Here is a 12,224-nt window from a genome sequence, read left to right on the forward strand (position 1 = left end):
TTGCCAACTGGCTTCTGTAATGGGTTAAAATAGTTAAAATAAGATAAAGGTTTTAAAGAAAGCTGTAGGTGCAAAAGGAAAAATCCTTAGTGTGGTAAGTAGTAACCTGCTACTGTAGTTGTGCCAAGGAGCATAATGTCCCTTTAACTTTCATAATTCAAATCGAGCATGTCCTTTTAAACAACTTTCCATTAATATCTAATATGCTTCCTTCTCTTGGCATCCTTTATAAAAAAAAAAGTATACCTAGATATGCTCAGAAGTAGTAATGTACTATTGGGATGTAGCCGTTTATGGATGGCTGCACATTTATGCGCATTGCTGCTCCTTCTATAAAGGATAACAAGAGAATGAAGCACATTTTATAACAGAAGTAAATTGGAAAATTGTTTTAAATTCATGAATGAAAAAATGTGTTTCATGTCCCTTTAAATAGACCTTACAAACAAAGCCTAAGCCCTGTAAGAAAGAAGAGAGGGGATGCTGCTGAATATGTGTTTTCAGAATAAAAAAGTGTCAGACAGTGGTGTCACATGGTGAAGTCGGCTAAGGGCACATATGACTGTCTACTATACATAGATAGAGTATTGAAAAAGAGCTGGTTTGTAGTGGTAGCAGTAAGTACACATGCAACAGTCATAAAGACAACATCCTTGCAAAACTATCCTCTGTCTTAAACAAAAAGACAGAAATGTGGGTCTAGTATTTCTGCAGCCAAAGCCATGCAACGTTATACAAAAGAAAATCCCACGTGTACTTATAACACCCAAAGTATATTGGTGCAAGGCTCAATTTAGCTATGTTTAAAATGCAGCACTTTAGTATTCTTAAAACACGTCCAGGCTCTTCTCAGTTTAAAAGAGCATCTTTTGAAAATGTTATGAACATTGTTTTAAACAATTTAGAGAAAGCAACTTTAATGAATCATATTTATTTTATTTAAACATCTTCTGTGACCAGAGGTGGTTCTAGTCGACCCCCTTATATTGCTGTAGTCCCCTTTTAGACATGTAGGTGACAGCTGTCTTAAACTTGCAAGGCAATGCTTTATTTTTATTTCATTTTTACATTTCCAGAGCTATTAGAAAAGTCAGAAGATGGGGTAGGAGAGATTATTTTAAGGAGGAACTTACATGTAAACCATGCAACCTTTATGTCTGGTTTTCCGTTTAGAACCAACCTTGCCTGTAAAAGTCAGTGCTGAAGCCATTTACTCAGAAAACAGGGTTTTCTAACAGAGCACATTTTTAGTAGGCCTTCAGCAGTGAAAGTGCATCATTGTAGTAATAGGAAAATACATGCCTCTTGGGCACCACCTAGTGTCTATTAGTTATTTAGCAGATTTTTGAAGGCAAAACTACTATCACAAATTTCTGGGCAATTTCCAATCTTGAACACCTTCTTCCCTGGAAAACATTTTAGATTGTATGTTTTTGAAATTTCACCCTTTTGGTTAAAAAGCAATACAAATGGCTAAAGTTTGGGGTTACAAATCCATCTATATTTTTTTATATAAGCCCTTAGCTACAATTTTTTAGTTCATGATCATCTGTATTATATATATATATATATATATATATATATATATATATATATATATATATATATATATATATATATATATATATATATATATATATATATATATATATATATGACACAGAACATGAATGCAAGATCCAATTAAATACCTTTTATTTTATAGTTAAAGGGATAGTCAAGTCCAAAAAAAACTTTCATGATTTAAATAGGGAATGCCATTTTAAACAACTTTCCAATGTACTTTTATCAGCCAATTTTGCTTTGTTCTCTTGGTATCCTTAGTTAAAAGCTAATTCTAGGAGGTTCATATGCTAATTTCTTAGACATTGAAGACTGTCTCTAATCTGAATGCATTTTGACAACTAGATGGCATTAGTTCATGTGTTTCATATAGATAGCATTGAGCTCATGCACGTGAAGTTATCCTGGAGCCAGAACTGATTGGCTAAAATGCATGTCTGTCAAAAAAACTGAAATAAGGGGGTAGTTTGCAGAGACTTAGATACAAAGGTAATCACAGAGGTAAAAAGTATATTTCTATAACAGTGTTGGATATGCAAAACTGGGAAATGGGTAATAAAGGGATTATCTTTCTTTTTAAACAACAACAATTCTGGTGTTGACTGTCCCTTTAAAACATTTAACTTTTTGGGCCAAGGATAGTCATTTTTGGAAAATGAAGCTGTAATATAAACTTCTACCAGTGTTTGCAATATTTTTTTTGAATTTTTTATTTATTATTATTATTATCATAATGTTTAAAAACTGTGTTGAAATGTGTTGATATTCCCTCAATTATTATTATTTTGTAATCTAAAATCAGGCAACACAAATAGAGAAAGCAGATACTGAAGCAAAAGCACAAACCCGAAGCATAGGTTTCAAACATTATGATAACAATAATATATTAAGCTTTTTAACAAAAAAAAAAAAAAGATTGAAAAAGTAAAACAAACACTTTTAAACAAATTGCACACACAGCTTAATTCAGTGCTCCCCCTTCAGAGCAAGCTACATGCATATCAGTTATTGATAATTTGCTTTCCTGACTGAGGTATTTAGAGTCTGACAGTGTAGAAGTTTAAAGGGACACTGAACCAGTTATTGATAATTTGGTTTCCTGACTGAGGTATTTAGAGTCTGACAGTGTAGAAGTTTAAAGGGACACTGAACCAGTTATTGATAATTTGGTTTCCTGACTGAGGTATTTAGAGTCTGACAGTGTAGAAGTTTAAAGGGACACTGAACCCAAATTTTTTCTTTCGTGATTCAGATAAAGCATGGCATTTTAAGCACCTTTCTAATTTATTCCTATTATCACATTATCTTCTTTCTCTTGGTATCTTTATTAGAAATACAAGAATGTAAGTTTAGATACCGGCCCATTTTTGGTGAACAACCTGGGTTGTTCTTGCTGATTGGGGGATAAAATTCATCCACCAATAAAAAAATGTGCTGTCCAGAGTCTGAACCAAAAAAAGCTTAGATGCCTTCTTTTTCAAATAAAGATAGCAAAAGAACGAAGAGAAATTGATAATAGGAGTAAATTAGAAAGTTGCTTAAAATTGTATGCTCTATCTTAATCACAAAAGAAAAAAATTGGGTTCAGTGTCCCTTTAAGAGTGTTTAACACATGCAGAAAAAAAAAGTACTCTAACAAAATATAAAGTTTTATTTTTTATTGAATGTCCTTTAACATATTTAAATTGCAACATTTAATGAGTTTAAATTTTTTACATTTGGCAAAAATATAGTAAAGAAAAAGGATGCTGCCTTTCTTTACCTACAATTCTGGTGTATTGGGAAAATCTCTGTAGATGCACCCAGATATGTAGGTAAGCTATGATTGTCCAATGTAAATCTATTTGAATTACTTTTGTAAATGGTAAGAAATAAGTAATAATAATACAACGATAGAGGAAGTGTAGAACACACCATGGCATTATAAAGGCAGAACATTTTACCTGTGTCCCAAACAATTAGATATATTAACCTGCAGTTTGTAGGTCAACACACCTAGGAAAAACAAGTTTTTGTTGTTACAAATAGTTTTTTTAACCCTTGACAATAGAAAAGTTAAAATAGTTTGTAAGTTGGGTTATATTAACCCCATCACAGCTGGAGAATTGTTAGCATTTTTGCTATCACTTTAAATAGATTCTTTGTTATTTTATTTTTAATTTACCTATAATATATACAGGGATATATATATATATATATAATATATATATATATATATATATATATATATATATATATATATATATATATATATATATATATATATATAAGAAAAAAAAATATATATATATATATATATATATATATATATATAAAAATATATATATATATATATATATATATATATATATATATATATATATACACACATATATATATATATATATATATATATATAAAATCCACTGAAATAAGTGCACTCCCACGAACAGTAAATTTCAAATTTCAATTCTGCCAGGGTGCTATAGAAAGTTCAAATATCCAAGTTTTAACGCAAGCACTCACTGGACTTGATACAGGTGAAATAAAAAGTGTTTTATTCCATATAAACAAGTCCAGTGAGTGCTTGCGTTATAACTTGGATATATATATATATATATATATATTATATATATATATATATATATTTATTATTATTAATATTATTATTATTATTATCTTTGTTTTGTTTTTTATTTATTTTTTAAATGAGGTTGAAGAGAAAAAAAAAATTGTAAACATACAATAGTCCATCTACACAGGGTGAGTACAAAATACAGTGTTACAACAAAAGTTTGGAACAGTAGATATAAATTATCCTATTCAATGGCTAAAGTTAAACAATGATAATAACACCGACGAAGAGTAACCTGTGCAGAGGTGTGAAAGACCTCTTTTTCTATAAACCAAGTTACAACAGATATGCTTATATGTAAAAATGGGCAGTAGCATGGTTTGGGGGGGTGGGAAAGTCAGTGGACCAGAGATCTTTGAGTAAATAGTTAAAAATATTCCAGCAGAAGATTTACATTGGGTATATAAATTTATGCTACTTAGGGGGAGCGTACTATAATGCTAAACCAAGGTATGTAGCAAAAGCTAATGCTGCATGAGGAATTACATCCCATACTGTAGAATAGGTGTCTCCAAGCTACTATAAACGGCATTAGTAATATAACAGAACGCAGCTTCAATTAGGGTTAAAGCATGTGTACCATGGTATCCTGACACATAAGCCTCAAGCAGCCATAAGAAACTTATTGATAGGATGTAGAATGCATATACAACAATAAACAAACCTCTATGGAGGCAGATATTAAGAAAATCAACATTAGTTCAAAACCATACACATATGATAAATAGACATTACATCTGGAAGAAGTACGTAAAGTAGGGTCATGTTAGAACCAAGGAACTGTTAATCTAACTAGTGAAATTGAGAAACCTTTATGGTCCGTTCACGTAAGCTGGGTAAAGAAACTCTAGGAGTAGTTGGGCCAAGGTCGAAAATATGAACTATGATGTAATAAAATATGTAGGACTATATAGGAAAGGGAGATGGGCTATAATGGGGCTATTAGAGTGTAGAAATGCATGGATAGTATCCGCATGAACAGATACAACGTCTAAAATAAAGAGAGATAAGTCATTAGTGATATATGCCTATATAAATCTTTAAGATTCTATACAATTAGTCTGGGATGAACACATATAAATATAGAAGTGGGAGAACAGTCAGTGACCCTTGACTACACATAAAAAATATGAAGAGCTGTCATAGTGTTTTCGACAGTACCAAATCCTAATCTAAAAATGTATTATATGTTCACATTGGTCCCGACTAATTCCCTATATATTGATGTTATATATACCTAAGTGAAGCTTAAAAGCTATGTTATGTTAGGGCCATGGGTCAATAACATTTCAAGTAAATGCAAAACAAATAAACTACATAATCATATCATCTACGTTTTAGTACTAGGCCCTGATGTAAATGTTAATCAAACTAGCAAATATTCTTAATATATGTAACTGTTACTTTCCATCTCAGAATTAGCTTCAAAAGTAGGTGATGAACAGTAAAGAATAAACCAATATTCAAACGTTTAACTCTGGAGTGCAATGTAAATTCCCGCACCAACAAAACCACTGTTGGAAAAAAGATAGCACTATATCTCCTACCCCCAGCACAGTAATAATGACTAAAAGAACCCAACAATATTACCCTAAGTAGGCCCTCAAACAATAACTAGGGGGCAGCTATGTAGTAACAGTATAGGTGAAGATCTAAGGTATCTATATGGAGATCCTAGGTACTTCTAAACTCTCAAAGGAGCAACATTATAGATTTGGGCAGGTAAATCTCACATTCATATTTCTTGTTTGTTTACCATATAAGGTTATATAGGTATTATTATGTACTATATCAGATCTATAGAGAAAGCAGAGTTGCAGTATGTAGGCAGGAACTCCAGAGCTGTTCACTGTGTAAACTGCATTGGGCGTATCAGTAACAGCGAATAAAGAGAACTAAGCATAGGGGGGGATGGTTAGATAATAATCAGCACCAGGAAGAGAGATAAAAAAAAAACCTAAGGGGGGGTCTCATGAGATTGAGGAGGGTTTACAGGGGGACATAAAATCTTTAGGGTATGTGTAGGATATGTCAGGTGCCCTTGTGAAATAGTAACCTATGACTTGGGATTCTAGTTAGTTAGAGGTAGATCCTGTGCTTTAGTTTACAGCTTAGGACTGAGTATAGTGGACCCCAATGTCTCAGCCGCTGACAGAAGAGTCACCAGAATCTAAACAGAAACGTGCAAAAACTAATACAAAAGGGTAAAAACCCCATGGGAACCTTATATAGGCAAAAATACGTCTTAGGGAACTTGAATTATCATTAAGGCTCATGTAGAGAATAAGTATGAAAGTATGAAATAAAAGTGGATAAGAGAGTGTCTTATAAAGTGCTACATTAGCAATCTTAGATCAGTAAGGTGGAAACCTCTGATAATAGGAAGTAATCATAGGAAAATATAAAATCACACTGAGAGAAAATAAAACAAGAAAACAATGAGGGTTGACTTAAACACATTAACTTTTGAGTAACTGAGTATCAGAAAAAAAAACAAAAAAACATTTGCAGTCATGCACTATACCATTTGTAGTTATGTACAGTGTGATATATGAATGTTCTCATAACATGGAAGGTTTTCAGCCTACACCGACTTATGATAAAGAAAAATACAGAATCCCCCTGCAAGGCATTCAACTATTTCCCTGAGGTTCCTCCATGTACCTTGCCATTCTGAGGAGCGATCTGGAACTAGTAACTGTGATTGACCTGGTAAGAGACTTTGATCTTCTATTGCAATTGCCTAGTGTAGGAGGATCGGGCATCGCCATGACCCTCTAGACCTTTTAAAATTTGGACAGTAGATAAATGTTTCCCTCCTCTCAGGAGTAGAGTGAAGATCCCTTATAGTAATGTTTTCCGGATCGACAGGAGACCGTGTTGCGCAACTAGCCGTAACCGCTTCTGTTAGAGGGACCACTCCGCGTTTACTGTAGAAGAGTGCTTTTAGTGTGTGCTCTGCAGCATGGCAGTAAATAGATGCGGAAGCGGTTTTCTTTTCCAGCGAGTCAGAAGAGGCTTCCTCAGATACCATGGTGAGTGCTTGGCCCACATGCTTTCTCGGGTATGCGTTGCGGGCTTTCTCCGTTCACTGAGTCTTCCTGTCTGTGAACCATTTTCGGTAATCCGAGACCGCCCAATCGGCCACTCACCAGCCCGCCTGCTGCTAGGGCTAAAGTGCTTACAGTGGGTCTGCCAGCGATGAGCAGGTTGCGAAGCTCAAGCTGTAAGGCTTGATGGTGGTGGTCCATAAGTTGAATTAGTTTTCTTTCCCCATTTGTCCAGGGCTTCCATAGTTTAGCACTAGCTCGCAGATTTGCAGTGTAGTAGGTAATACCTAATTAGTGGGATGGATGGTTCTTTTTTAACTTGAGAGAAGTGTCCAAGTAAAGATATGCCCGCGTGGCTTTCTGAATAGCGTAGCTCAGGAATGCTGTCAGTAATCAGCTTCAAAGTCTCACAAATAAAATGTCCTTGATATCTTTGCTCAAGTGGTCAAGTATTAGGCTGGCTAATTAGCCTGTAATATCATATAAATATAATTTAGACCAGGGAGCTTTACCTAAACGCTCCTGCTGCTTTCAGAAGTTGGCTCCGCCCCCGAGCATGAAGTTTTAAGACCATCTTTATTTTTTTTTTTAAAGTATACAACCCAAGGCATTCATCTAGGCCACTGGTTTTTAAAACCTGTCCTCAGGCCTCTCTAATAGCCAGGTTTTTCAGGATTACCTTGTGTGAGAGCATGTAAAATAACCATGTTTAGTCTAATCAGATGATTATTTCAACCTGTGCTCTAGTTCAGATATCCTCAGAATCTGGTCTGAGGACAGGTTTGAAAACCAGTGATTTAGGACCATTTTGGTATATTTGATGCAAGTATTTGGCTGCCAAATACAATCATATAAAAAATAACTTTTTAACTTTTTAACACGCTTTGAGTTTCACATAGAAATTATTTTCACACAACTACTGCAGTCATAAGACAAATCTTGGCGAAAGCTTCTCTGATGTCTCTGATGTCCCCTTTCTTCAGAAACAGCAGAAATGCATGGATTTGCCTTTGGTTTTTCGAAATTAGAAGGCTGTTAATTGCAGCTAAGCACCACACTTTTAAAATTTTTGGCAGTAAAGGGATTAATCAGTTAGCTTGTGAAGTAAAATTTTGCAGCAATGTATAGATTACCCTATCAACCCCTTATCCCTACCTGATCCCTGCAAAACAGCAGTCCCCCCCACCCCACTTGTCACAACAATCATAGGTACTGGCAGACAGTATGCAGTTTAGGGCTTTTATTATTATTCTATATTATGTTTTTTTAAAAAGTTTTAGTGCAGGGATCCTTCCTTACTCTTCCACCTCCCTGACCCCCCCATCAGCTTTTTTACCCTTCCTCTGTCAACTGCCATGTTTGTTACTGGCAGCCTGTCTGCCAGTTACAAATTATTAAATTTAAAAAAATATTTAATAAATATTTATTTGTTCCCGTAGTGTAGGGTTTCCACTCACCTTCCTCTTCTCCCCCCTCCAAGTGATTACATTAAACCCACCCCTCCCCCTTGCTTGCTGGGCCTCCCACCAACCTCCTTCCTCTCCTCCCACCTTTCCCACTCAGCACCAACAAATGATCGTTTGAGAGTGTGACACAGACAGAGGCAAAGACGACAGCGAGGATGCAACACGTGCCTCTGTGCTGGGCGTAGGTACTACGTCAACACAGTATGCTGGACAAAGTACTGTACCTACGTCCTATTGGTGCGATGGTTAAAATATACAGTATATTAACGTTCTTAGAGGAATAAAGGTTTTTATACTATGAAACATATCTCCACTGGAGTAAACAGATTGTAATGTATTACAATAAACAGTGTTGCATGTTCAGTTCTGGAAGAATATAAGTACAGGTAGTCCTCAGTTTACGCCAGGGTTAGGTTCCAGAAGGAATGGTTGTAAAGCGAAACCGTTGTAAATTGAAACCCAGTTTATAATGTAAGCCAATGGGAAGTGAGGGAGATAGGTTCCCTAATACATTATTTTTAAAGCTTTGAAATGAAGACTTTAAATGCTAAACAGCATTATAAACCTAATAAAATAATCACACAACACAGAATATATAATTAAACTAAGTTAAATGAACACAATTTTTTTTTGCTAAACAGCATTATAAACCTAATAAAATAATCACACAACACAGACTTCACTTGCATTTATCTGCAAACAGTTCTTTCTATGCATTCCAATATGGACTGATTTATAGACAGGAAGATTGTGTTCCTTTGAAATCTGCTCGATAGCTCAGGTTTGGTTAAACTGATTAATTTCAGCTTGCTTGGCTGCGCTGCAACACAAGCGGACAGCTCCACCTACTGGCTATTTTAATAAATGCACTGCTTCTCAATAGCAGTCACATGACTGGGGGAAAAAAGGTTGTTATTCTGAAACGGTGTAAATTGAACTGTTGTAAAACGAGGGCCACCTGTATAACATTATTGTATTATATATTCATTATTTATTTTGAATGCATCTGAAAATTGTGCTTTTTCCACTTTCTCCCAGGGAGGCTTTGTTTAATACTGTTATCTTATTTTCTGTGAACATTTGTTTCACTTCAGCCCCTTTCTTACATTGTCTGTACCTATTTTGTTTTTGTTTTTAAGGGGAATATCCATTTTTGAATCAACAATGATGATATGAAAAACATTCTTTGCAATAGCAGTGAGCATACTAGGTAGTTTAGGTGTGAATATTATTTATATTTAGCTATTAGATGGAGATTAGAAAGGAATATATGTATGTTTGTTTAAATACCTATTTAATAAATTATTAATTAGCTGAATCAGTGTACCACATTAAAGGGACAGTGTACTGTACAATTGATTTCCCCTAAATGTCTTTCCAATGACATGTTATACAAGCAGCAGAGTATAACATGTTTGATAAATTGTTAATTTGGAATTATTTTTGTATGTAAAGTAGCTAAAATGTGGAGCAATTGGCCATGCGGGAACGGAGGGCGACATTGCATAAGCTTGTGAAATATGAAATGAGGGCAGCATATTGCTACACGCTTGCCATGAGGCTGGGTGAGTAAAGTTAATGAGAGCGATCCTTGTCCGCCCACCTGAAGATAAATGGAGCCATAAATGTAAAATAGGTTTATTAATTAAATAAATTCTTTAACAGTGAATTAAAGGGATATGAACTATGATCGGTAGCTGGACTGGAAAGAACTCAATGGTGTATATGTATGTACTTGTATGTGTGTGTGTATATATACAGTTTTTATATATTTGTGTGTATATGTGTATATATACAGTGTATGTGTGTGTGTGTGTGTGTGTATGTATATATATATATATATATATATATATATATAAAATTTAACGGGTAAAAAAAGATAGTGAAGATGTGTGAATTACAGTGCATTGTATATATGTTTGATGCAGTGACTCGATACACTCTGAGAAGATTTATAATGTTACATCGGGTTTTACCCACAGCCGCTTGGGTAATGTCAGGTTTACCTGGGTAATGCTAGGATTACCCAATTTTATACTTTACCTGCAACATATATATATGTGCAATGATTTAGACTTATATTTTAATAGAAAATCATAATTTAATAGTAAGTGGAAACTTTCACTATTTGACCTTCAATGCAATATTGTTTTAGCGCTCAAGTGATATCCAACATTAGTTTTTCATAGCACCCATAAAAGTCTCTTATGTGAGGAATTTAGCTCACCCTCGTGATCTGACCTCCAGATATCATAGGCTTTTGTTCAAGCACTAATATATTACTTTCAAGTTGTAAAAATAAAAGTGCTATAAATTTGAGTTGTGATGTTAGCATACAATAGCATGAATATTTTTTCACCCCACTTGTAATCTTGCCTATAATAAATGTCTTGCAGCAGATGTAGTGCTATATTCTTGTTGAGCAGGTCTTGGCCAATGTTTGGGGGCTGCATACATATGCCAGACCTGATTGGTTAATTGACTGACTCTTTTTTATGTGGCGGTGCATTGCAGGTCCTAAGCAGACTTAGGTATACTCAGGTTTATTATTGAAGCTATGGGTGCTAGCAATTGCCAATGGTGATGCAGCACTGTCTGGTGAAATATAAGAATGCACAAAAGTTCTCTTGTGCAATCCCACCCCCTGCTCTCATGCGACCAATCATCACTTCTCAATCATCTTCGTCTGATTAGTCTGGGGTGATTTTAATCTATCACCTTTGACTTTAGGAAGGGCTTTATGGCAGCTACTTCTTAAATTGTGGTTGTAGTCTCACAAATGCAGCTTCATAAATGAGCCCATAGAACTGTGTGTTTAACCCCTTTGCAGGGAAACTATTATAATATAAAAATTTTCTTTCTTCAAAAAGTAATGGCTACTACTCTATACTCATCTTACTTGACCCCTCAGCTGCCTTAGACACCGTAGACCACCCCCTCCTGCTACAGACTCTCAGCTCTCTCGGTCTCCGTGACACTGCCCTCTGTTAAATCCACTTTTATCTCTCTAACAGGTCCTGTTCTGTGTCATTTGCTAGAGTCTCCTCTTCTTCATTGCCTCTGTCTGTTGGGGAACATCAAGGCTCTGTCCTGGGTCCTCTACTCTTCCCTATTTATACTTCTTCACTGGGTAAACTTATCAACAGCTTCGGCTTCAAATATCACCTCTATGTTGATGACACTCAGATCTACCTCTCCACCCCTTGCTCACTCTCCCTCTTTTCTTTCTTATGTCAGCGACTACTTAGTCTGTATTTCTTCCTGGATGGCTTCTCACCACCTAAAGATTAATATGTCCAAGACTGAGCTCTTTCTAATCCTCCATTATAGCTGTATTCCATTTTATGACTTCTCTATCACTGTCGGCTGCATCACAATCTCCCCAAAACCCCAAGTCCCTTGCCTCGGAGCTACACTTGTTTCCAATCTGTCCTTCATCCCCCACATTCAATTGGTCTCTTCTCCCAGCCGCAACCACCTACGCAATATCTCCAAAATTCATCTGTTTCTGAGCGCTGACACCACTAAGAA

Source organism: Bombina bombina, chromosome 1 (assembly GCF_027579735.1).
Source record: "Bombina bombina isolate aBomBom1 chromosome 1, aBomBom1.pri, whole genome shotgun sequence".
Classification (NCBI taxonomy): domain Eukaryota; kingdom Metazoa; phylum Chordata; class Amphibia; order Anura; family Bombinatoridae; genus Bombina; species Bombina bombina.